The following is a 27931-nucleotide window of genomic DNA, read 5'->3' on the forward strand; positions in this document are numbered from 1 at the left end:
TGAACCAACTCCTATACTTTGAGTGTACAGCAGTGTTTCCCAATCAGGGTTCCTCCAGCTGTTGCAATACTACAACTCCCAGCATGCCCGGACTACCTTTGGCTTTGCCTTTGCAACAGCAGGAGGCACCCTGGTTGGGAAACATTGCTGTACACCCTAGTCTACCTCCGGTTATGTGTAAAAAATATAAAGTAAAAAAAAAAAAAACGTGTGCATAAATGTCTGAACTAAACACTCAACTAAACAGTCAATGGTGTAAATGTAAAAATTCTGAAATGCATATTTTTGGTCACTAAATACTAGAAGAAAAAAATGAAAAGTGGTCAAAAAGTCCCATCAGCACAAAAAAATGCCCCTCATACATCCCTGTATACAGAAAAATTAAAGAGTTATAGGAGTCAGAAGAGGAGGATGATTTTAAGCATATTTATAGTCTTACAAAAAATTCTATTTTTTTACAAGTAGTAAACTAAAGCAATCTATAAATTGGGTACCATTGTAATTGTATGGACCTTTATAATTTAACACCCTTAACCACTTAAAGGTACTCCGCCCCAAACATAAGATGTTAGATCGTGGGGGTCCCGCCGCTGAGGACCCCTCGATCCCCGTGCCGGTAGCGGCGACATTAGGTACTTGCAGGTTCCGAATTCAAAACGTCACGGCACACCCCCTCCATTCATGTCAATGGGAGGAGGCGTAACGGCTAAGACGTAGCCCTCAATAGAAATTAATGGAGGGGGTGCGGCGGCCGCATCAACAGTCATTGGCCACGGAGCAGAATTTGCTCCCTGCGCCAAATGACTGGGTGCCACAGAGGAGATTTTTTTAATTAATTTATTTAGCATTTTTGTTTTTTCCTCCTTGCCTTCTAAGAGCCTTACAGACCCATATAAGGCTTTTTTGCACTACCAATTGTACATTGTAATGACACTAATTTAAAATCTATGGAAAACTTCCCCCCAAAAAATTTTGTAGGGTAAAATTGAAGAAAACCATCATTTTGCAACTTTTGGGGGTCCATATGATTAAAATGGTATCCAATTCATACTAAAGTTTTACTTTCTTTGTAGTTCAAAAAATATATAGGTCCAAGGGTTGGGACTGGCCCTAGTGGGGGGAATCAGAGGCGGGCCCCGGGGGTGGGGGGTGGGGGGGCCTAGGCCTTGATCCGTGTAAGGGGTAGTGTTGCTCGCGAATATTCGCAATTCAAATTTTATTCGCGAATATAGCGCTACATATTCGTAATTACGAATATTCGTTTTTTTTTGTTTTTTTTTTCACAGTACACATCACAGTGATCATCCCTCTCTGCTTCCAGCTTATGTGGTGTAAGAAGGCTCTAATACTTCTGTGTGAGACTGGTGTGCGAATTTTCACATATGTTAATTTTTATATATACAAATTTTCGCATATGTTAATTTTCGCATGCGCGAATATTCGCATATGCGAAAATAAAACGAGACTATTACGAATATGCGAATATTCACAAATATGACGAATATTCGTCCATATATTCGCGAATATTCGCGAATTCGAATATGGCCTATGCCGCTCAACACTAGTAAGGGGCTCCGAAATTTCTGATGGCAGTCCTGCCCTCAACACATAATAGTGTCCACTACAAAGGATTGTGCCCACCCAGTGTGCCTACCTGACCTCTCAACTCCCATCATTTTGGACTATGCTGGAGAGCCCTAGGCATGATGGGAGTTGTAGTTTTGTAATATCTGCAGAGCCACAGGTTGGAGTACATTATCGCCCATCATCCCTGCAGAACTTACAATAGACTCCAGCTGATGGGACAGTCAGACAGAACACAGAATGATATCAGTGACCTGAGTGACGTCTTCTCTGTTGTCTTTTCTTTTCTTCTTTATCTGGTCCAGATGCCAGGACTTCTTCCAGCTCCATCTTCTCTGCAGAGTCTGACACAAGCACATCATACGTTAGTCACTTTGTCCACAAATCCTCATCCTCCATAAGAAGACAATAATCATTATAACCCTGTCAGATACCATGCCCCCTAAATATATCCCTTATAGACCCATCTGTCCCCTGCACCCCTAAATCCTCATTCAGACCTCTCTATCCCCCCAGACCACTATGTCCTCCTCCAGGCCCCTCTGTCCCGAGACCACTGTGTCCTCCTCCAGACCCCTCTGTCCCCCCAGACCACTATGTCCTCCTCCAGACCCCTCTGTCCCGAGACCACTGTGTCCTCCTCCAGACCCCTCTGTCCCAAGACCACTGTGTCCTCCTCCAGACCCCTCTGTCCCGAGACCACTGTGTCCTCCTCCAGACCCCTCTGTCCCAAGACCACTGTGTCCTCCTCCAGACCCCTCTGTCCCAAGACCACTGTGTCCTCCTCCAGACCCCTCTGTCCCGAGACCACTGTGTCCTCCTCCAGACCCCTCTGTCCCGAGACCACTGTGTCCTCCTCCAGACCCCTCTGTCCTGAGACCACTGTGTCCTCCTCCAGACCCCTCTGTCCCGAGACCACCGTGTCCTCCTCCAGATCCCTCTGTCCCGAGACCACTGTGTCCTCCTCCAGACCCCTCTGTCCCCATCATACCCCTAAACCCTCCTGACTCCTTTGCTCCCTCTTCCTCCGCTCATGGCCCCTTATTGTGGCCTCTCACATGGCCTCTATTTCTTAATGGCCAGTCCAGCCCCAAGCTCAGCAGTAGTATGACACATGATAGGATTAGATACACAATCTCAGCAGACAATATCACACAACGGATTAGGTACACAGGCTCAACAGACAGTATCACACATAACAGATTAGGTACACAGGCTCAACAGACAGTATCACACATAACGGATTAGGTACACAGGCTCAACAGACAGTATCACACATAACGGATTAGATACACAGGCTCAGCAGACAGTATCACACATAACGGATTAGGTACACAGGCTCAGCAGACAGTATCACACATAACAGATTTAGATACACAGGCTCAGCAGACAGTATCACACATAGCGGATTAAATCCAAATGAAAGAAAAAGCGGCACTCCAAATTAGCTTCAAAAGCTGTGGTTTATTCACCCATCATGTGAATGGTGCTACGTTTCGGTCTCCACAATGAGACCTTTCTCAAGCCAATTAAACAGCATACCTCACTTCCTTTTATATGCAGTCCACTAGTGACATCAGTGTACATAATTTACATAATATATTCATATAAACAAAGAAAAAAAAGTGACATTCGTGTACAATGTGTCATATTGCATTCAGTGTAATAACATCCAATGTGCAACAATACATAACAGAAGGTATCATCATGACCCGATCTTCAATACCTTCATTATTTCATCCAAGATATTCATAATTAATCGGAAAAGTGGGTTGTGACTCACCCATTAGTTGTCAGTGATCATACACGCCCCTCTCTTCTCTTCAGCACGTTGCCTCCGTTTGCAAAACAAATGGAGAGCGTAGAACCGGAAGTGGTAATCGCTCCATCTGCGCTCTCGCGATGTTAAACTCAGGAGGAAGAGGACCAATCACCATGAGTTTAACATCGCGAGAGCGCAGATGGAGCGATTACCACTTCCGGTTCTACGCTCTCCATTTGTTTACATACGGAGGCAACGTGCTGAAGAGAAGTGAGGGGCGTGTATGATCACTGACAACTAATGACACGAATGTCACTTTTTTTCTTTGTTTATATGAATATATTATGTAAATTACCGTATGTATCGGGGTATACCACGCACCGGCCTATAACACGCACCCTCATTTTACCAAGGATATTTGGGTAAAAAAAGTTTTTTACCCAAATATCCTTGGTAAAATGAGGGTGCGTGTGTGTGCATGCGTATACCCCGATAAACCCCCAGGAAAGGCAGGGGGAGGCCGTTGCTGTCCGCTTCTCTCCCCCTGCCTTTCCTGGGGTCTAGAGCCCTGCTGCCGCCGCTTCTCTCCCGCTGGCTATCGGCGTCGCTGCACGTTCTCTCCCCCTGACTAATGGTGCCAGCGCCGATAGCCAGGGGGAGAGAAGCGGCGCCGGCAATGGGGCAGCGGCACCAATAGCCAGGGGGAGAGAAGAGGCAGCGGCACCCATTGCTGGCGCCGCTGCCCCGTTGCCTACCCCATCCCCGGCTGCATAATCACCGGTGTCCGGGGTCGGATCCGCGCTGCTTCAGGCCTCCGGTGTGCGTCCCATGCGTCGTTGCTATGCACTGCACGGTGCGGCGCAATGACGAGTGATGTCATTGCGCCGTGCCGTGCAGCGCATAGCAACGACGCAGGGGACGCACACCGGAGGCCTGAAGCAGCGAGGACCCGACCCCGGCAACAGGTAATTATGCAACCAGGGATGGGGGAGGCAACGGGGCAGCGGCGCCGGCAATGGGTGCCGCTGCCCCTTCTCTCCCCCTGTCTGTCGGCGCTGCTGCCCCATTGCCGGCGCCGCTTCTCTCCCCCTGGCTATCGGCGCCGGCACCGATAGTCAGGGGGAGAGAATGGGCAGCGGCGCCGATAGCCAGGGGAAGAGAAGGGCCGGCAGCAGGGCTCTAGACCCCAGGACAGGCAGGGGCAGAGAAGCCATCAGCGCTGGCGGTCTCTGCACCTGCAAAGCCGCTGCAGTTCATTGATTTAAAGCGCCCGCTTTAAATCATTGAACTGCAGTGGCTTATCGGCGTATAACATGCAGGTAGACTTTAGGCTAAAAATTTTAGCCTAAAAAGTGCGTGTTATATGCCGATAAATACGTTATGTACACTGATGTCACTAGTGGACTGCATATAAAAGGAAGTGAGGTATGCTGTTTAATTGGCTTGAGAAAGGTCTCATTGTGGAGACCGAAACGTAGCACCATTCACATGATGGGTGAATAAACCACAGCTTTTAAAGTGCCGCTTTTTCTTTCATTTGGATTTGATTACCGAGGGATACTGAGTCCTATCTCCAGGAGCAGAGCACCCACTTGGACCGTGAGTCCTATACACAGTGCCGGCCAGGGGCGTAGCTAGAAACCCAAGGGCCCCGGTGCGAAAAATTGCCTTGGGCCCCCCTACCACCTGACGACCCGCTTCCCCAATCTCGGACGACCACTTACTCGGCCACACAAACATATCAGTGACTACAGCACTGATGGGACACAGTCAGGAGAATACACAACAATATAAGTGACTAACAGGCAGGGCCAGACAGACAAAACAGGAATTTAAAAATAAGCAGCCCATTTTTCTAGTGGGGGTCCAACTGCTGGGACCTCCACCAATCACCCAATCACCCTGGTTCCATTTGCTCTCCAGCTGTTATAAAGCCATAACTCTCATCATGTCTGGAGAGCCTCCGGCATTATAGGAGTTGTAGTTTTGCAACAGCTGGAGAGCCCCAGATTAGGGTACAGCATCACCCATCATCACTGTGGAACTTACAAGTGACTCCAGCTGAGGACAGTCAGGAGAATACACAATGATATCAGTGACCTGAGTGATTTCTTCTCTGTTGTCTTTTCTTCTTCATCTGGTTCAGACGTCAGGACGTCTTCCAGCTCCCTCTTCTCTGCAGAATCTGATGCCCGGACATCATAGGCTCCTCATTCTCTGTATGAAGACAATAATCATTATTATTCTGCTAAATACTGTACCCCCTGAATATAAAACTACCATCCACTGTACCTCCTGCATATACTACCAACCACTGTACCCCCCAAATATATTACTGCCACCCACTGTACCACCTGAATATAATACTGCCACCCACTGTACCCCCTGAATATAATACTGCCTCCTACTGTACCCCCTGAATATAATACTGCCACCTACTGTACCCCCTGAATATAATCCTGCCACCCACTGTACCCCCTGAATATAATCCTGCCACCTACTGTACCCCCTGAATATAATCCTGCCACCCAATGTACCCCCTGAATATAATCCTGCCACCCAATGTACCCCCTGAATATAATCCTGCCACATACAGTACACACACACACACCATTCATACATATAGTACATACACACACCTAATAGACACGCCGCCTCCGCCCCCCACCCCACACATGCATAGTACATACATACATACATACACATCATGCATACACATATCATACATACACCCGCCGCCTCCAGATCCCCCCGCATAATACATCTCCACACATCATACATACATCTTGTTCACACACATCTATCATTCATACATCATACATACAGTACATACACACATTTATACACACACATTATTCATACATACAGTACATACACACACATCATCCATACATCATAGATACAGTACATACCCACACATTATTTATACACACACATCATTCATACATCATACATACAGTACATACATACACACACACACACACACACACACACACACACCATACATACACACGCTGCCTCCGGACCTCAAATTCTATGATCACCTCATGAACAAGCAGATACCATTATTCAGGATGGCTGAACGTGTGAAGTCCACAAATCGCTCCCCCCCCCCCTCCCCCCACATATTCAATACATTTTCTGATGCAGATTTGCTGTGGTAGATTTTGCTACCCATTGAAGTCAATGGGTAGAAAAATCTGCTAAAGCAAATCTGCAGCAAAAATACGCACATGTGAATGCACCCTTAGGGTAGGGTCACATGTAACAGATCAGTAGTGTATGTTACTCTGCTGATCCATCAATGAATTGACCCTATAGTGTGCCTCCAGCTGTTTTCCCCCGTGTCCTGCTTACAGCAGCAATCCGCCGCTACGAGCCGCTCCTTGATGTTTCCGAGTACAAAGCATGTGCCCGCGGTGACTCGCAGGTCCCTGTGTGGCTGCTTGTTAGTGGCAGATTGCTGTTGTGAGCAGCACACAAGGGGGAAAACAACAGGAGGCACTCTATAGAGTCAAGTCATCGGCGGATCCGCAGTGTAAAATACGCTGCGGATCTGTTACATGTAACTCTACCCTAATGTTAATCTGTACAGGATGATTTATGATAAGAGAGGTTTTCACAATATATATTTCTCTAACTTAAAGGAGTACTCCAAGATGCAAAAATTGCCATTCAGACTGCCAGCAGTAAAATAATAAATATACATAGCTGCTGTCGCTCCCCCGGTGCCTCCTGTAACCCGCTCTGGCCTCCGCCCCGATCCTTTTCCTGGTTGCCGGTGGTCGGTGAGTCATACTGCACTCGGCCGGTGATAGGCTGAGCGGCAGTGTGACTCACTGACCACCGGCAACCAGCAAAAGGATCGGGGCGGAGGCCAGAGCGGGTTACTGGAGGCACCGGGGGAGCGACAGCAGGTATGTATATTTATTATTTTACTGCTGGCAGTCTGAATGACAATTTTTGCATCCTGAAGTACTCCTTTAAGACATTTACTGTAAGCCAGTGTTTTCCAACCATGGCACCTCCAGCTGTTGCAAAACTACATCTCCCAGCATGCCCAGACAGCCTTTGGCTTGAGTTGTAGTTTTGCAACAGCAGGAGACACAAAACTACAAATCCCAGATTGCCCAAACAGCCAAAGGTTGTTTGGGCATGCTGGGATTTGTAGTTTTGTGTCTCCTACTGTTGCAAAACTACAACTCCCAGCATGCCCGGAAAGCCAAAGGCTGGCTGGGCATGCTGGGAGTTGTAGTTTTATAACAGCTGAAGGCTCCATGGTTGGAAAACACTGGCTTCTGACATCAGAGGATGTCAATATGCGCAACTGCTATGGAGTGAGCGCAGGAGTTCCTGCGCTAACTTCATAGGCATGCCTTAAATCAGTGGTCTCCAACCTGCGGACCTCTAGATGTTGCAAAACTACAATTCCCAGCATGCCCGGACCACCAACGGCTATCCGGGCATGCTGGGAGTTGTAGTTTTGCAACATCTGGAGGTCCGCAGGTTGAAGAACACTGCCATAAATGAACGGCGCTGCAGCGTCGTTCATTTATAATGCGCAGGGTTTACTCATACCGGGTGGAGGAAAGGGAAGCAGTCAGACAGACGGTCCTGCTGGCGGATTACCGGGCTGTGACTGACGGTCCTGCAGGCGGTGTGACTAGGTGAGATTACGGGCAGTCACTGCGGAAGGAGAAAGGCAGGGCTTCCTGTTGGCGCCGTACGTGCCATGCCCCTCCTCCTCCACTCACTTAATGCGGCGGAATGGCAGGGGTGGGATAGTCACTCAGGTCCCACCCCAGGTCCTCCTTATGTAGACTGTGCTGCTGCCAGACGGATAGGTCTGGTAGCAGCGGCTGCAGTCATACTGATTAATTAATGGCGGTACCGGCCTTAATTGATGGCGGTGCCCACTATAATGCGATTGTGGCAAGGGGGGCCCTGCAGGCCCCCCTGGCTAACGGGCCTGGTCGCCATTGCGACCTGTATAGCTACGCCACTGGTCCCGGCCCTTCCTCCCTGGTTTTTATTAACACATAACGGATTAGGTACACAGGCTCAGCAGACAGTATCACACAACAAATTTAGATACACAGGCTCGGGGACTTGGGGCCGGGGGATAGAACTTGGGGTCGGGGGAGAGGACTTGGGGCCGGGGGATAGAACTTGGAGTGCAGAGAAATTTAGCTGCCTGTGTGAGGTGGTTTTTTGCGCCCCCGTGAATCCTTGCATTGGCTCCTCCCCCAGCTCTCCGAAGATTTCTGAAGCTAGAGCTTACAACTCCCAGCATACACACACACACACACCTAACAGGGACTACAACTCCCAGCATACACACACACACACCTAACAGGGACTACAACTCCCATCATACATACACACATAACAGGGACTACAACTCCCAGCACACACACACACCTAACAGGGACTACAACTCCCAGCATACACACACACACCTAACAGGGACTACAACTCCCAGCATACACACACACACCTAACAGGGACTACAACTCTAAGCATATACATGCACACATAACAGGGACTACAACTCCCAGCACACACATACATAACAGGGACCCCATCCTCCTCACTGTCACGATGCCGGCTGGCAGAAGGTGGATCCTCTGTGCCAGAGAGGGATTGGCGTGGACCGTGCTAGTGGACCGGTTCTAAGTCACTACTGGTGTTCACCAGAGCCCGCCGCAAAGCGGGATGGTCTTGCTGCGGCGGTAGTGACCAGGTCGTATCCACTAGCAACGGCTCAACCTCTCTGACTGCTGAAGATAGGCGCGGTACAAGGGAGTAGACAGAAGCAAGGTCGGACGTAGCAGAAGGTCGGGGCAGGCAGCAAGGATCGTAGTCAGGGGCAACGGCAGGAGGTCTGGAACACAGGCTAGGAACACACAAGGAAACGCTTTCACTGGCACAATGGCAACAAGATCCGGCGAGGGAGTGCAGGGGAAGTGAGGTATACATAGGGAGTGCACAGGTGAACACACTAATTAGAACCACTGCGCCAATCAGCGGCGCAGTGGCCCTTTAAATCGCAGAGACCCGGCGCGCGCGCGCCCTAGGGAGCGGGGCCGCGCGCGCCGGGACAGGACCGACGGAGAGCGAGTCAGGTACGGGAGCCGGGGTGCGCATCGCGAGCGGGCGCCACCCGCATTGCGAATCGCATCCCGGCTGGAGGCAGGATCGCAGCGCACCGGGTCAGTGGATCTGACCGGAGCGCTGCAATAGCGAGAGTGTAGCGAGCGCTCCGGGGAGGAGCGGGGACCCGGAGCGCTCGGCGTAACAGTACCCCCCCCCCTTGGGTCTCCCCCTCTTCTTGGAGCCTGAGAACCTGAGGACCAGACTTTTGTCTAGGATATTGTCCTCAGGTTCCCAGGATCTCTCTTCAGGACCACAGCCCTCCCAATCGACCAAAAAAAAGGTTTTCCCTCTGACCTTCTTGGAGGCCAGTATCTCCTTTACGGAGAAGATGTCCGAGGAGCCGGAAACAGGAGTGGGAGAAACAAGTTTGGGAGAGAAACGGTTGATGATGAGTGGTTTAAGAAGAGAAACGTGAAAGGCATTAGGAATACGAAGAGAAGGAGGAAGAAGAAGTTTGTAAGAGACAGGATTAATCTGGCACAAAATTTTGAAAGGACCAAGATAGCGTGGTCCCAATTTGTAACTGTGAACACGGAAGCGGACATATTTAGCGGAGAGCCATACCTTGTCTCCGGGAGAAAAAATGGGGGGAGCTCTTCTTTTCTTATCAGCAAACTTCTTCATGCGTGATGAAGCCTGTAAGAGAGAATTTTGGGTCTCTTTCCATATGGTGGAAAGATCACGAGTTATTTCATCCACAGCAGGCAAACCAGAGGGCAAGGGAGTAGGGAGGGGGGGAAGAGGGTGACGGCCGTACACCACGAAAAATGGGGATTTGGAAGAAGACCAGCGGGCTTCTGGCGAGGAGTCTTATCCCGGGCACAGACAGTGCAGGCTCGCACAAAATCAACAACATCCGTCTCCAGAGTCGGCCACCAATAGAAACGAGAGATGAGTTGCACGGATTTCTTGATGCCCGCATGGCCTGCGAGATGGGAGGAGTGACCCCATTTGAGGATTCCGAGGCGTTGGCGTGGAGAGACGAAGGTCTTCCCTGGAGGAGTTTGCCTGATGGAGGCTGGAGAAGTGGAGATCAGGCAGTCAGGAGGAATGATGTGTTGCGGAGAGAGCTCTACTTCCGAGGCGTCCGAGGAACGAGAGAGAGCATCGGCCCTAATGTTCTTATCGGCAGGGCGAAAGTGAATTTCAAAATTAAACCGGGCAAAGAACAGAGACCACCTGGCCTGGCGAGGATTCAGCCGTTGGGCAGACTGGAGATAGGAGAGATTCTTGTGATCGGTGTAAATAATAACTGGAAATTTTGATCCCTCCAGCAGATGCCTCCATTCCTCAAGTGCTAATTTAATGGCCAGTAGCTCTTGATCCCCAATGGAGTAGTTCCTCTCCGCCGGAGAAAAGGTCCTAGAAAAAAAACCACAAGTAACAGCATGCCCGGAAGAATTTTTTTGTAGAAGAACCGCTCCAGCTCCTACTGAGGAGGCATCAACCTCCAATAGGAAGGGTTTAGATGGGTCAGGTCTGGAGAGCACGGGAGCAGAAGAAAAGGCAGCCTTGAGCCGTTTAAAGGAGTCTTCCGCTTGAGGAGGCCATGACTTAGGATTGGCATTCTTTTTGGTTAAAGCCACGATAGGGGCCACAATGGTGGAAAAATGAGGAATAAATTGTCTGTAATAATTGGCGAACCCCAAAAAACGTTGGATAGCACGGAGTCCGGAGGGGCGTGGCCAATCTAAGACGGCAGAGAGTTTGTCTGGATCCATTTGTAGTCCCCGGCCAGAGACCAAGTATCCTAGGAAAGGAAGAGATTGACATTCAAACAGACATTTCTCCATTTTGGCATAAAGTTGATTGTCACAAAGTCTCTGAAGAACCATGCGGACATGTTGGCGGTGTTCTTCTAGGTTGGCAGAAAAAATCAGAATATCGTCCAGATACACAACAACACAGGAATATAAGAGATCACGAAAAATTTCATTAACAAAGTCTTGGAAGACGGCAGGGGCGTTGCACAGGCCAAAGGGCATGACCAGATACTCAAAGTGTCCATCTCTAGTGTTAAATGCCGTTTTCCATTCATCCCCCTCCCTGATGCGGATGAGATTATAAGCACCTCTTAAGTCCAGTTTGGTAAAGATGTGGGCACCTTGGAGGCGATCGAAGAGTTCAGAGATAAGAGGTAGAGGATAGCGGTTCTTTACCGTGATTTTATTAAGACCGCGGTAGTCAATGCAAGGACGTAGGGAGCCATCTTTTTTGGACACAAAGAAAAATCCAGCTCCGGCAGGAGAGGAGGATTTGCGGATAAAGCCCTTTTTTAAATTTTCCTGGATGTACTCAGACATAGCAAGAGTCTCTGGGGCGGACAGAGGATAAATTCTGCCCCGGGGTGGAGTAGTGCCCGGGAGGAGGTCAATAGGACAGTCATAAGGCCTGTGAGGAGGTAGAGTCTCAGCTTGTTTTTTGCAAAATACATCAGCAAAGTCCATATAGGCCTTAGGGAGACCGGTTACAGGGGGAACCACAGGGTCACGGCAGGGAGTACTGGGAACCGGTTTAAGGCAGTCCTTGAAACAAGAGGTACCCCAACTCTTGATCTCCCCTGTGGACCAATCCAGGGTTGGGGAATGGTGTTGAAGCCAGGGTAGTCCAAGGAGAATTTCAGAAGTGCAATTGGGGAGGACCAAAAACTCAATTTTTTCGTGATGAGGTCCGATGCACATTAGGAGGGGCTCCGTGCGAAAACGTATGGTACAGTCCAATCTTTCATTGTTAACACAATTGATGTAGAGGGGTCTGGCGAGACTGGTCACCGGGATGTTGAACCTGTTGATGAGAGAGGCCAAGATAAAATTTCCTGCAGATCCGGAATCCAAGAAGGCCAAAGTAGAGAAGGAGAAGGTAGAGGCAGATATCCGCACAGGCACAGTAAGACGTGGAGAAGCAGAGTTGACATCAAGGACTGTCTCACCTATGTGCGGAGTCAGCGTACGTCTTTCCAGGCGGGGGGGACGGATAGGACAATCCTTCAGGAAGTGTTCGGTACCGGCACAGTACAGGCAGAGATTCTCCATGCGGCGTCGTGTCCTCTCTTGAGGTGTCAGGCGAGACCGGTCAACCTGCATAGCCTCCACGGCGGTAGGCACAGGAACGGATTGCAGGGGACCAGAGGAGAGAGGAGCCGGGGAGAAAAAACGCCTTGTGCGAACAAAGTCCATATCCTGGCGGAGCTCCTGACGCCTTTCGGAAAAACGCATGTCAATGCGAGTGGCTAGATGAATATGTTCATGTAGGTTAGCAGGGATTTCTCGTGCGGCCAGAACATCTTTAATGTTGCTGGATAGGCCTTTTTTAAAGGTCGCGCAGAGGGCCTCATTATTCCAGGATAGTTCAGAAGCAAGAGTACGGAATTGTACGGCGTACTCGCCAACGGAAGAATTACCCTGGACCAGGTTCAACAGGGCAGTCTCAGCAGAAGAGGCTCGGGCAGGTTCCTCAAAGACACTTCGAATTTCCGAGAAGAAGGAGTGTACGGAGGCAGTGACGGGGTCATTGCGGTCCCAGAGCGGTGTGGCCCATGACAGAGCTTTTCCAGACAGAAGGCTGACTACGAAAGCCACCTTAGACCTTTCAGTAGGAAACTGGTCCGACATCATCTCCAAGTGCAGGGAACATTGAGAAAGAAAGCCACGGCAAAATTTAGAGTCCCCATCAAATTTATCCGGCAAGGATAGTCGTAGGCCTGAAGCGGCCACTCGCTGCGGAGGAGGTGCAGGAGCTGGCGGAAGAGATGATTGCTGAAGCTGAGGTAGTAGCTGCTGTAGCATCACGGTCAGTTGAGACAGCTTGTGGCCTTGTTGCGCTATCTGTTGTGACTGCTGGGCGACCACCGTGGTGAGGTCGGCGACAACTGGCAGAGGAACTTCAGCGGGATCCATGGCCGGATCTACTGTCACGATGCCGGCTGACAGAAGGTGGATCCTCTGTGCCAGAGAGGGATTGGCGTGGACCGTGCTAGTGGACCGGTTCTAAGTCACTACTGGTGTTCACCAGAGCCCGCCGCAAAGCGGGATGGTCTTGCTGCGGCGGTAGTGACCAGGTCGTATCCACTAGCAACGGCTCAACCTCTCTGACTGCTGAAGATAGGCGCGGTACAAGGGAGTAGACAGAAGCAAGGTCGGACGTAGCAGAAGGTCGGGGCAGGCAGCAAGGATCGTAGTCAGGGGCAACGGCAGGAGGTCTGGAACACAGGCTAGGAACACACAAGGAAACGCTTTCACTGGCACAATGGCAACAAGATCCGGCGAGGGAGTGCAGGGGAAGTGAGGTATACATAGGGAGTGCACAGGTGAACACACTAATTAGAACCACTGCGCCAATCAGCGGCGCAGTGGCCCTTTAAATCGCAGAGACCCGGCGCGCGCGCGCCCTAGGGAGCGGGGCCGCGCGCGCCGGGACAGGACCGACGGAGAGCGAGTCAGGTACGGGAGCCGGGGTGCGCATCGCGAGCGGGCGCCACCCGCATCGCGAATCGCATCCCGGCTGGAGGCAGGATCGCAGCGCACCGGGTCAGTGGATCTGACCGGAGCGCTGCAATAGCGAGAGTGTAGCGAGCGCTCCGGGGAGGAGCGGGGACCCGGAGCGCTCGGCGTAACACTCACATAGAAATCATCCCCAGTCAGAGATTTATTCCCAGTCCGTGTACAGTAAAAACAGACAGACAGAGCTCAAGCAGGGGAGATGAGGGAGGGGGCGTGCACTTCTCCCCGTGGAGATCTACGTCCGTCCTGAGCTCAGGGAGGGGAGAGGAAGGAGGGGACGTGTACTTCTCTCTCCCCTTGCTCTGCCCTCCCCCAGCTCTAGCTTCGGAAATCTTCGGAGAGCTCGGGGAGGAGCCGACGCAAGGATTCACGGGGGCACAAAAAAACACCTCACACCGGCACGCCCCCTGCAAGGGAGAGCCGCGGACCTGTACAGGAGATCGCTGTCGTCGCAACAGTCAGACCCCCCGCGATCAAACACTTATCCCCTATCTTGTGGATAGGGGATAAGTTAAATTTCGCTGCAGATGTCCTTTAAAGTAACCCCCTGTTTTTAAGGTAAACCCCTATTTTTATTATACCAGTGTTTCTCAACCAGGGTGCCTCTAACTGTTGCAAAACCACAACTCCCAGCATGCCCGGAAAGCCAATAACCGCTGCGAGTTGTAGTTTTGCAACAACTGGAGGCACATTGGCAGGGAAACACTGCATTTTACTATCATTAAGACTCGGTGGTATTTTAATTAAGCAATTATCTAATAATGTTGCTCAGGGATGTAATAAGGTGGCTGCACTGAGGCACTGAGGGGAATCTCAGTCCAGAGCTGTACTCACTATTCTGCTGGTGAGGTCACTGTGTACATACATTACATTACTTATCCTGTACTGATCCTGAGTTGTATCCTGTATTATACTCCAGAGCTGCACTCACTATTCTGCTGGTGAGATCACTGTGTACATACATTACATTACTTATCCTGTACTGATCCTGAATTATATTCTGTGTTATACTCCAGAGCTGTACTCACTATTCTGCTGGTGAGGTCACTGTGTATATATGCTACTCTGTGGGTCCGCTGTGCTGTTACAATGTGCCTGCTAACCACTGCCTGCCAGAGCTGCCCCTGACGTAACAGGGAAGGTGAGAGAGCCTGCAGCGAGCACAGATTTGGAGGTACAACTATTAGAAGCGTATTCCTCATTGCATACTCCTATTATTGCTAATATTGGTCTCAGTATATAGGATTTGTTCAGTAACAATATGATGGCAATATGTATGGTCATAATCATCCATGTATACTCTTATTGCTAATATTGGTCTCAGTATACAGGATTTGATCAGTAACAGTGTGATGGTAATTGTTACGCCGAGCGCTCCGGGTCCCCGCTCCTCCCCGGAGCGCTCGCTACATCCTCGCTATGGCAGCGCCCCGGTCAGATCCACTGACCGGGTGTGCTGCGATACCGCCTCCAGCCGGGATGCGATTCGCGATGCGGGTGGCGCCCGCTCGCGATGCGCATCCCGGCTCCCGTACCTGACTCGCTCTCCTTCGGTCCTGTCCCGGCGCGCGCAGCCCCACTCCCTAGGGCGCGCGCGCGCCGGGTCTCTGCGATTTAAAGGGCCACTGCGCCACTGATTGGCGCAGTGGTTCTTATTAGTGTGTTCACCTGTGCACTCCCTATGTATACCTCACTTCCCCTGCACTCCCTCGCCGGATCTTGTTGCCATCGTGCCAGTGAAAGCGTTTCCTTGTGTGTTCCTAGCCTGTGTTCCAGACCTCCTGCCGTTGCCCCTGACTACGATCCTTGCTGCCTGCCCCGACCTTCTGCTACGTCCGACCTTGCTTTTGTCTACTCCCTTGTACCGCGCCTATCTTCAGCAGTCAGAGAGGTTGAGCCGTTGCTAGTGGATACGACCTGGTTACTACCGCCGCAGCAAGACCATCCCGCTTTGCGGCGGGCTCTGGTGAACACCAGTAGTGACTTAGAACCGGTCCACTAGCACGGTCCACGCCAATCCCTCTCTGGCACAGAGGATCCACCTCCTGCCAGCCGGCATCGTGACAGTAATATATCATATGTATGGTCATATTGCTCCTTGTTTATTGGTAATATTGGTCCCAGTATACAGGATTTGGTCAGTAACAGTATGATAGTAATATGTATGGTGATAATATTCCTCCTTGTATACTGATATTATTATTAATATTGGTCTGAGTATACAGGATTTGGTCAGAAACAGTATGATGATAATATATATGTGATAATATTCCTCCTTGTATACTGGTAATATTGGTCTCAGTATATTATTTCATTGCAGAAAGATTGAGTCTATATTTTTAACATTAATGTGCTCTATATTAGTTTATGGGAGGAAAAAATGTATTTTTTGACATCCGTCACTTTTTTACACAGTTATAGAAAATATGCCCTTTTTTTTTACATACTATGTGCACAGACACTACTTTCCCATAGACATTAAGCACATTAATGTTAAAAATACAGACACAAGCTTTGTGCATTTTTGTGAATGCATTATTCACACTGAAATACACCTACACTGCTTTACTCTAGCCTAATGTTTATATAGTATACATTTTCTGTTACGTACCCAGTTGCGATTAACATTTGGCCCCTCCCATTTCTGGCTCCGCCTCCACATAGCCACTCTCACAATCAAAATGGGCTGCTTAATCTAAAATGCCCGGGCCTATTTTTGGTCCCAGTTCGGCCCTTAGGAAAGGGGATAAGTTATATTCCACTACAGTTCTCCTTTAATTCTTTTATGTTTGTGGGGGGTTTTCTCCCTTGAGTGGCTTTTTAGGGGTCAGTGACAGTTTTTCCAAAATGTAGTAGACTCTAGCTTCTCATAGACAATCATTGTTTTTCCCCAGTTTAAGTGATCACTTTGGTCCACCCTCCATATGATAGCTTATGTGATCTTTAACATATTTGTAAATTACAAATAAAAGTGCCTCACTTCCCCTGTCTACTACATGTTGTTAGGCTAAGTCTGTCTTTAGTAACACATAATAACCAATCAGATCGCTTCTTTCATTTTTCAGAGGCCTTTTTAATAATGAATGAAGTTTGGTGCCTTGGGGGGTGTATGGCAGTTGGGGTGTTCCTGTGAAGTATATCACGGTTATAATTAACTCTTGTCAGTCTTGACGCCAGGGTGAGGGTTAATACTGTGATGCTTGGCCTATCGCCACCCTTCCCAAGAGTGATAGGTAGATGTAGAATAAAGTATTGTCCACAACCAGAGCTTTGCTGAAAACTTGCGTAAACTTTACTGAAGATTTTCTGTAACATGCGAATACAGGAACAGTCTTTATAACAGAGTCTATATACAGCTTAGCTGAGATTGACCTATGGTTGCGACTTTTGTAAGTTCTTTAGCTTAGTAGGATTTAGTATGCGCAGATCCGCTGGATTTAGGGTTATGTTTAGGTCCAGAGGTCGCGCTAGAGGAAACGGGGAAGTTGTAAGAACTCACTGTTTAGCTTCAGGTCAAGACCGGCAGGCTTTGGCCCAGTATTTGTCGTTGTAAGTTGCAGAGGTTCTACCTCATGAAGTGTCAGCAACCCAAGAGCTGAAGAGATGTGCTGCTTGCTTTGCAGCGCAGGAACAAGAGAGCATCTATTGGCTGCAGCTCCCTTATATGGGCAGGGGCTGGCCGTTTTAGGATTGGTCCAGACCATCTGTCAATCAGCTTTACAAGGCATTGTGGGTATCACATAACCCAAAACCTCCAAAGGTTCTTTTACCTACCATAGAGACTAAACCACAGTCACATGACCCGCAGGTCCTGCAACGCTATGCAAGGTAAGTATACACTTTCTATACAGTATTTACATTTATTTTAGAAATATATGAACTATTTGAGGGGTGACTAGGGGATGGCTAAAGAAGCGGAACCCCACAGTTACTAGGAACTCTGACTTTGGGGACCCCTAACCAAGGTACGGTATGCAATACGGTAGCGGGACACTACAGAAGCAATCTGGTTGCTATGGGCAACTCAGCAACTTTTCCTCTGGACAGGATTTGATAAATCTCCACCTATGTGTATGAGAGAGAGAGTCTGTGAAAGCTTGGGTTTTCCTGCAATCTGAGGCAGTTTCCCTATTGAAGATGATACACCCTGTTCCTGAAAGATGAATCAAGACTTCGCTCTCATCTTTAACCACCCATAAAGCCCTAAGCAACTTTTCCTTTTGTAAATAGTAAGGCTGGCTTTACACCACGATTTGACCTTCCGATGCATAGATACGATTTCAGAAGCTCAAATCGCCTGAAATCGTATCTGTGCAGGAACAGGTACTGACAGATACAGAGCCATTAAATATTATGGGGCTGCGGACCCAATCATCTGCTAGTGACTACGATCTGGTCATTTTCTCAGCATGTCAGATTTTTTGACACGTCTGCCACGATTTTCAGTCCGTGTCAAAAATCTGACATGCTGAGAAAATGACCAGATCGTAGTCACTGGCAGATGATTGGGTCCGCAGCCCCATAATAGGTAATGGCTCCATATCTGTCAGTACCTGTTCCTGCACAGGGACGATTTCAAGCGATTTGAGCTTCCGAAATTGTATCTATGCAGCAGACACTCAAATCGTGATGTGAAGCCAGCCTTATGTATCCACTGCTGTATGTCCACAGTGCTGCAGTGTAATCATCCTTTACCTTAACTCCTTAAGGACTCAGCCTATTTTGGCCTTAAGGACTCAGACAATTTAATTTTTACGTTTTCATTTTTTCCTCCTCGCCTTCTAAAAATCATAACTCTTTTATATTTTCATCCACAGACTAGTATGAGGGCTTGTTTTTTGCGCGACCAGTTGTCCTTTGTAATGACATAACTCATTATATCATAAAATGTATGGCGCAACCAAAAAACACTATTTTTGTGGGGAAATTAAAATGAAAAACGCAATTTTGCTAATTTTGGAAGGTTTCGTTTTCACGCCGTACAATTTATGGTAAAAATGACGTGTGTTCTTTATTCTGAGGGTCAATACAATTAAAATGATACCCATTATTACATACTTTTATATTATTGTTGCGCTTAAAAAAAATCACAAACTTTTTAACCAAATTAGTACGTGTCACGATGCCGGCTGGCAGGTAGTGGATCCTCTGTGCCAGAGAGGGATGGCGAGGGCCGCGCTAGTGGACCGGTTCTAAGCCACTACAGATTTTCACCAGAGCCCGCCGCAAAGCGGGATGGTCTTGCTGCGGCGGTAGTGACCAGGTCGTATCCACTAGCAACGGCTCACCTCTCTGACTGCTGAAGATAGGCGAGGTACAAGGGAGTAGGCAGAAGCAAAGTCGGACGTAGCAGAAGGTCGGGGGCAGGCGGCAAGGTTCGTAGTCAGGGGAGATAGCAGAAGTTCTGGTACACAGGCTTTAAACACACAAAACGCTTTCACTAGGCACAAGGGCAACAAGATCCGGCAAGGGAGTGCAAGGGAGGAGACTAGATATAGCCAGGGAACAGGTGGGAGCCAATTAAGCTAATTGGGCCAGGCACCAATCATTGGTGCACTGGCCCTTTAAGTCTCAGGGAGCTGGCGCGCGCGCGCCCTAGAGAGCGGAGCCGCGCGCGCCAGCATATGACAGCAGGAGACGGGAACGGGTAAGTGACCTGGGATGCGATTCGCGAGCGGGCGCGTCCCGCAGTGCGAATCGCATCCCCAACGGCCGTGACAGAGCAGCGCTCCCGGTCAGCGGGACTGACCGGGGAGCTGCAGGGAAAAAGACGCCGTGAGCGCTCCGGGGAGGAGCGGGGACCCGGAGCGCTAGGCGTAACAGTACCCCCCCCCTTAGGTCTCCCCTTTTTTTTGTCCGGTGGCTGCCTCCCCTGGGATGAGGACACCGGGAAGAAATGGATGGTTTCCTCAATGGCAGGCAGTACAGCAGGAGTAGGAATGGGGAGGGAGGGCAGAGGGTGAAGCTTGGCACGGGGCAGGAAGACACAAGGACAGGAGCCATGAGGGGACACAGAGGCTTGCCTGATGGGACTGGGAGGGGGGGAGAGGCATTTCCTGTGGCAGGCAGAGTCCTTAATGACCTTAGGGGGACCGGATACAGGAGGAACCACAGGGTCACGGCAGGGATTACTGGGAACCGGTTGAAGGCAGTCCTTGGAACAAGAGGGGCCCCAACTCTTGATCTCCCCAGGGGACCAGTCCAGGGTTGGGGAATGGTGTAGAAGCCAGGGTAGTCCAAGGAGAATTTCGGAAGTGCAATTGGGAAGGACCAAAAATTCGATTTTCTCCTGATGAGGTCCGATGCACATTAGGAGGGGCTGCGTGCGGAAACGCACGGTGCAATCCAACCTGGCTCCGTTGACCGCGGAAATGTGGAGTGGCTTGACAAGACGGGTCACCGGAATGCGGAATTTATTCACTAAGGACTCCCGAACAAAATTCCCAGAGGCACCAGAGTCCAGGCAGGCCACGGCTGAGAGGGAAGAGCTGGCTGAAGTAGAAATCCGCACGGGTACCGTGAGATGTGGAGGAGCAGACTTGGAACCAAGAGACGCCACACCCACGTGAGCTGGGTGCGTGCGTGCGTTTCCCAGGCGTGGAGGTCGGATAGGGCAATCCACCAAGAAATGCTCGGTACTGGCACAGTACAGACAAAGATTCTCTTCCTTACGGCGATTCCTCTCTTCCAGGGTCAGGCGAGACCGATCCACTTGCATGGCCTCCTCGGCGGGAGGCCTAGGCGCAGATTGCAATGGAGACTGTGGGAGAGGTATCCAGAAATCTAAGTCTTTTTCCTGGCGGAGCTCTTGATGCCTCTCAGAAAAACGCATGTCAATGCGAGTGGCTAGATGAATGAGTTCATGCAGGTTAGCAGGAGTCTCTCGTGCGGCCAGAACATCTTTAATGTTGCTGGATAGGCCTTTTTTAAAGGTCGCGCAGAGAGCCTCATTATTCCAGGAAAGTTCAGAAGCAAGGGTACGGAATTGTATGGCGTACTCGCCAACGGAGGAATTACCCTGGACCAGGTTCAGCAGGGCAGTCTCAGCAGAAGAGGCTCGGGCAGGTTCTTCAAAGACACTTCGAATTTCCGAGAAGAAGGAGTGTACAGAGGCAGTGACGGGGTCATTGCGGTCCCAGAGCGGTGTGGCCCATGACAGGGCTTTTCCAGACAGAAGGCTGACTACGAAAGCCACCTTAGACCTTTCAGTAGGAAACTGGTCCGACATCATCTCCATGTGCAGGGAACATTGCGAAAGAAAGCCACGGCAAAACTTAGAGTCCCCATTAAATTTGTCCGGCAAGGACAGGCGGAGGCTAGGAGTGGCCACTCACTGCGGAGGGGGTGCAGGAGCTGGCGGAGGAGATGATTGCTGCTGAAGTTGCGACTGAAGTTGGCGCACAATGGTGGACATTTCCGACAGCTGGTGGGTTAGATGGGCGATCTGTCGGGATTGCTGGGCGACCACCGTGGTGATATCCGAGATATAAGGCAGAGGGACCTCAGCGGGATCCATGGCCGGATCTACTGTCACGATGCCGGCTGGCAGGTAGTGGATCCTCTGTGCCAGAGAGGGATGGCGAGGGCCGCGCTAGTGGACCGGTTCTAAGCCACTACAGGTTTTCACCAGAGCCCGCCGCAAAGCGGGATGGTCTTGCTGCGGCGGTAGTGACCAGGTCGTATCCACTAGCAACGGCTCACCTCTCTGACTGCTGAAGATAGGCGAGGTACAAGGGAGTAGGCAGAAGCAAAGTCGGACGTAGCAGAAGGTCGGGGGCAGGCGGCAAGGTTCGTAGTCAGGGGAGATAGCAGAAGTTCTGGTACACAGGCTTTAAACACACAAAACGCTTTCACTAGGCACAAGGGCAACAAGATCCGGCAAGGGAGTGCAAGGGAGGAGACTAGATATAGCCAGGGAACAGGTGGGAGCCAATTAAGCTAATTGGGCCAGGCACCAATCATTGGTGCACTGGCCCTTTAAGTCTCAGGGAGCTGGCGCGCGCGCGCCCTAGAGAGCGGAGCCGCGCGCGCCAGCATATGACAGCAGGAGACGGGAACGGGTAAGTGACCTGGGATGCGATTCGCGAGCGGGCGCGTCCCGCAGTGCGAATCGCATCCCCAACGGCCGTGACAGAGCAGCGCTCCCGGTCAGCGGGACTGACCGGGGAGCTGCAGGGAAAAAGACGCCGTGAGCGCTCCGGGGAGGAGCGGGGACCCGGAGCGCTAGGCGTAACAGTACGCTTATAATCCCTTTATTTTGATGACCTATAACTTTTTTATTTTTCCGTATAAGTGGCGGTATGGGGGCTCATTTTTTGCGCCATGATCTTTACTTTTTTTTGATACCACATTTGCATATAAAAAACATTTAATACATTTTTTATAATTTTTTTTTAATAAAATGTATGAAAAAAGTAGGAATTTTTTTTTTTTTCCGTTCACGCCGTTAACCGTACGGGATCATTAACATTTTATTTTAATAGTTCGGACATTTACGCATGCGGCGATACCAAATATGTCTCTAAAAAAAAATTTACGCTTTTTGGGGGTAAAATAGGAAAAAACTGACGTTTTACTTTTTTTATTGGGGGAGGGGATTTTTCACTTTTTTTTTACTTTTACTTTTACATTTTTTAACATTTTTTTTTACACTTGAATAGTCCCCATAGGGGACTATTCATAGCAATACCTTGATTGCTAATACTGATCTGTTCTATGTATAGGACATAGAACAGATCAGTGTTTTCGGTCATCTTCTGCTCTGGTCTGCTCGATCACAGACCAGAGCAGGAGACGCCGGGAGCCGCACGGAGGAAGGAGAGGGGACCTCCGTGCGGCGTTATGAATGATCGGATCCCCGCAGCAGCGCTGCGGGCGATCCGATCATTCATTCAAATCGCGCATTGCCGCAGATGCCGGGATCTGTATTGATCCCGGCACCTGAGGGGTTAATGGCGGACGCCCGCGAGATCGCGGGCGTCGGCCATTGCCGGCGGGTCCCTGGCTGCGATCAGCAGCCGGGATCAGCCGCGCATGACACGGGCATCGCTCCGATGCCAGCGGTTATGCTTAGGACGTAAATGTACGTCCTGGTGCGTTAAGTACCACCGCACCAGGACGTACATTTACGTCCTGCGTCCTTAAGGGGTTAAAGGGGTACTCCGGCTCTAAGACATCTTACTAGAACTTACTACAGTGGCTACAGCACTTATTGGCCCAATCAGGCAGACTACACAATGATATCATTGACCCACAAGTGACTTCTCTGTAGTCTTCACTTTTCTTCTTCATCTGGTCCATGATGCCGTAACTTCCTCCAACTACACCTTCCCTCTCCAAAGTTTGTAGCCAAGTTGACATTGGTTCCTAACTTCATCAGCAGATTCTCATCCTCTATATGAAGACAACAATTACTATAAAGAAATGGTGTGCAGCTCGCTGCTTCTGCATCAACAAAATTGAAACTTAGCTGAGGTTATGAAATTACCCCTATACCAGATATTGTGCTCTCTGAATGTAACACTGCCACATACTGTGTTCTCTGAATGTAATACCGCTAACACACTGTACCCTTTGAATACTATACTGCCATATACTGTACTGCAGCCTCTGAAACTATTCAACCCCCCCACAGAAATGTCATATAATATTTGCCATATTAATTAAAGAGTTCTATACTGTGCCTCACAAATGAATTAATATACTGTGCCCCATACATGAATTACACCAAGGGAACACTTAAACAACACAATGTAACTCCAAGTCAATCACACTTCTGTGAAATCACACTGTCCACTCGGGAAGCAATTCTGACTGACAACCAATTTCACATGCTGTTGTGCAAATGGAACAGATAACAGGTGGAAATTATAGGCAATAAGCAAGACACCCCCAATAAAGAAGTGGTTCTGCAGGTGGTGACCACAGACCACTTCTCAGTTCCTATGTTTTCTGGCTGATGTTTTGGTCACTTTTGAATGCTGGTGGTGCTTTCACTCTAGTGGTTTGGCGGTGGGTTTGGCGGTGGGTCAGTAATGGGGTGGGGTGACATGTCTTTGGGGGGCCGCACAGCCCTCCATGTGCTTGCCACAGGTACCCTGACTGCCATTAATTACTGAGATGAGATCCTCAGACCCCTTGTGAGACCATACGTTGGTGCAGTTGGCCCTGGGTTCCTCCTAATGCAAGACAATGCTAGACCTCATGTGGCTGGAGTGTGTCAGCAGTTCCTGCAAGAGGAAGGCATTGATGCTATGGACTGGCCCGCCCGTTCCCCAGACCTGAATCCGATTGAGCACATCTTTGACATCATGTCTCGATCCATCCACCAACTTTAGTCCAGGTCTGGGAGGACATTCCTCAGGAGACCATCCACCACCTCATCAGGAGCATGCCCAGGCATTATAGGGAGGTCATCCAGGCACGTGGAGGCCACACACACTACTGAGCCTCATTTTTTACTTTGTTTTACGGACATTACATCAAAGTTGGATCACGGCATTCATTCCGAACACTGGGTGTGGGTAGCGGGGGTCGTGACATCGCGGCCACACCCCTCATGACATCACACCATGCCCTCTCAATGCAAGTGTATGGGAGGGGGCGTGGCGGCCGTCAAACCCCCTCCCATAGACTTGCATTAAGAGGGAATGAAGTGAAAGCACGAGGGGCATGGCCGTAACGACACGACCGCCGCTGCCAGCACCAAGCGAGCAGCTGAGTACCCCGCTAAAGTTGACTATATCGGTTCCCGGCCTCTATGTGTCCTCTTTATCCCCAACCCCACTGCTCCCTGTCTACATTGTCCTGGGGCAGGGTACTGCTCTCCTCGCCAGGGCCGCCCGCCCCCCATGTTCCCGGGCCCTCCCGCCGGCTTTGCTGCCGCTCCCGGGAGTCCGGGTTTCCCCGGTCAACAGCAGGGCTCCGCCCCTACCTGGTTCTTCTTTGGCCTGGTGGCGCCGCCGGCCCGGGGCGGGGAGGCGTCCTCGTGCTGGTCCCGCTGCTCCGTTCCCTCACGCCGCTCGCTGGCCCCGGTCAGCGGCGTGGCTGGGGGGGCGGGGTTTTGCGGCACTGGCGGTTGGCGTCACTCCCCCGGCGCCGCCTCGCGTCACTCACCGAGGGGAGGCCGGCACGGGCGCCGATCGATGTATCCGTCCCGCCGGGCCTCGCGCTCCTTCCCCTCTCCGGTCTCCCGGCGTGTCCTAGACATGGCGGGGAGACGGGAGAGGTGGGGCTCCAGGGTCACGGTGGGCGGGGAATGCGCCGCCGGCGCCACCGCAGGCCGTTTCTCCCCCTAAACCTCCCAGCCGGACCCCCCCCCCCGCGGCTACACACTGCACGGGGAGGGGGAGTCCGGTCTTCAGGCCTGGCGGTGGCAGGCGTTCGCCGCCGGGCCCAGGGAAAAAATATATATATGTATAATGTACATAAAGGGGTGGAGTTTTTGTTTTGTTTTGGGGTATTGCTGCATATGGGGGTCTCCCCTGGTAGACAGGGCTTGTAAAAGACTATAAAACAAGAGGGTAAAAGGCATGCATGCGCTCTCCTGGGGCAGCACATAAAAAATCCAGGGTGCCACTTCTCGTCTGGGCCACCTTCACAGGGCCTCAGTGAGTTCAGTGAGCGCAGGGCTTCACGCCCACTCAAAACACCGGTCTCCATGGTCTCCGTAGCAACGGGCCCACAACTCATGCATTTTCAACGTTGTTGCTCAGTTCCCATGGCTACCAGACCTCACCAGTGGCTCCCTTCAGCTCAAGGCAGGGAGAGAATTGCGTACTCACACTGTAACACTCGTAATTTTCACGGTCGCTACTGGAGACCGCACTATCTACTATGCTTCCAAAATGCAATTTCTGTGATTTCTTCCCCCCCCCCCCCCCCCCCCCTCAGGTTTGTCTAGTTGGTGGTCTGTGATTAGGTTCCCTTCTAAACGTTTTCCTCTCAGCTTGCAGCTCGAGGTACAAAAAAAAAAAAAAAGGGGGGGGGGGGGGGGAATACATATTATATACACATACACACGTGCAAACCCACAAACTCACGTCCCGTGATCCACGTTTCTGACATCCACGGGTATACTCCCCGATGTCATGCATGACGCTGCTACTGACATTCCGTCACAGCCACGCGCGTCCTCACACACACCGGCACTCGGCTCTCGATCTGATTCTGCTTCAGTCGGGGCATGGCATTCATGTTGTACCTGACTCATTCAGCGCAACATTTCATTAAACTAGGCGGAGGATCACCTTTTGTCTGACACGTCTTCAGCGGGGTCCTCTGCATGTGCCGTTTCTGACTCTTCTTCAGCACAAACGGCATACACATAGTCACTACAGTAATTACTCTCTTTGCCACCCACACCCTCTAGTTGTTACTCAGTACACCACGCTAATTGTCTCATATAATATTCACAGCTGTATCAGGTCGTGCCGCCAAGGCTCTCGCATTGTTCCTACAGCTCAGGACAGCAGCAGGTCAGTTCCCGTGTCTAGTAGCTAGGTGAAGTTGAGTTGGTTGCAAATTCATCAGTCATTTTTCTTTTCCCCACCAGCACCCTTCGCTGGCCCGGATAGGTTCGGCTAGAGGTATGTCCCATCGCTCGGACATTGAGGATGCCCTCTCCGTTCCGGAGACCCCCACCAGGGCTTCGGACCAAGGCAGCATGCCGTCATACCGAGTATGGACCATTCCCAGGTTGATGGAGGAGTTAAGGAGAAGGGACATCCCCTTCCCAGCCTCTGCCAGGAAGGGCGAACTGTATAACCTGCTCACTGCCGACCAAGCCCCCAGGGGCAGTCAGGAAGCTGTCCAGGCTCAGGCGTCAAGCGCCTCGCTGTCGCAGCTTCATACTATGATGGCAGACGTCCTAGCGTCAGTCGCTGGCTTCCAGGCCAGACTGGACCGTATGGACACCTCCAAGAGTAGCGAATCTGCTCCCACTACGGCAGCTCCCACAGCTTCTACCTCACAGGCTACGCCTACAGGTACGCCACAACTCCCACCCAACATCACCCCGGCGCATCTCATCCCGGCGCCCATTAAAAAAGAGATCCTAGAGGGCAAGGATGTCAACCTTGCGTCCCTCCTGATCGCTACGACAGACATCAAGGACACCAAGACTGTCGCCTGTGATGAGCTGGCGGTGACATTCAAAAGCAAGGACGCCAGGATCAACAGGTCCTTGAATGTCACCGATTTCGTCCTTGCATTCGGCCTCTTTAGGGACGTCATCTGCTCGGTCAGCCCTAGCCGCAGGGTCGAGTTAGACCTGTATCTGCACAGAGTTATCCAGATGGCTCATAAATACGGGGGCACTACTTTTTATGATTACCACAAATCCTTCTCGGCAAAGCAGCGGCAGCTTATGCCGAATTCAACTATACAACTAACTGGGGGGTCGTTGATACGGAGCTCTATTGCGATCACTTGGCAGGCATGAAAGCTCCGTCCTGCGCTGTGTGCGGACTCACCTCCCACTCAGCCAACTGGTGTCCTAGGAGCAGCGACCCAGGGGAGCCTAGCTCCAGCAGGGGCCCCAGCCCCCACGCCTCTGCTCCTCAGAGGAACTCAGGCGCTCTAGACAGGCTGGGCAGGCCGGTGAGGTTCCTGGGCAAATCCCCGATCTGCAACAACTTCAATCTCTCCTCCTGTCAATACAGCAACTGCAGACTCCCACACATATGTCTCAACTGTTACAGAGCTCACCCCAGCTCAATCTGCTCCCAGAAGGGCTCTCAGGCATGACTAGGCGTGGTCCAGGTGCAGGTCCTGGCCGGGGTCCTCGCCTATCACCCTGATCCCAACTGGGTCAGTTGGTTGGTGGCTGGGTTCTGTGACGGATTCCACACAGGCTTGATCGCCCTCCCACAGTGTACTTATGAATGTCACAATTTGGTGTCAGCCCTCGCTGACACAGAGGTGGTGTCCA

This window comes from Hyla sarda, chromosome 5, assembly GCF_029499605.1.
Source record: "Hyla sarda isolate aHylSar1 chromosome 5, aHylSar1.hap1, whole genome shotgun sequence".
In the NCBI taxonomy this organism is placed as follows: Eukaryota; Metazoa; Chordata; class Amphibia; order Anura; family Hylidae; genus Hyla; species Hyla sarda.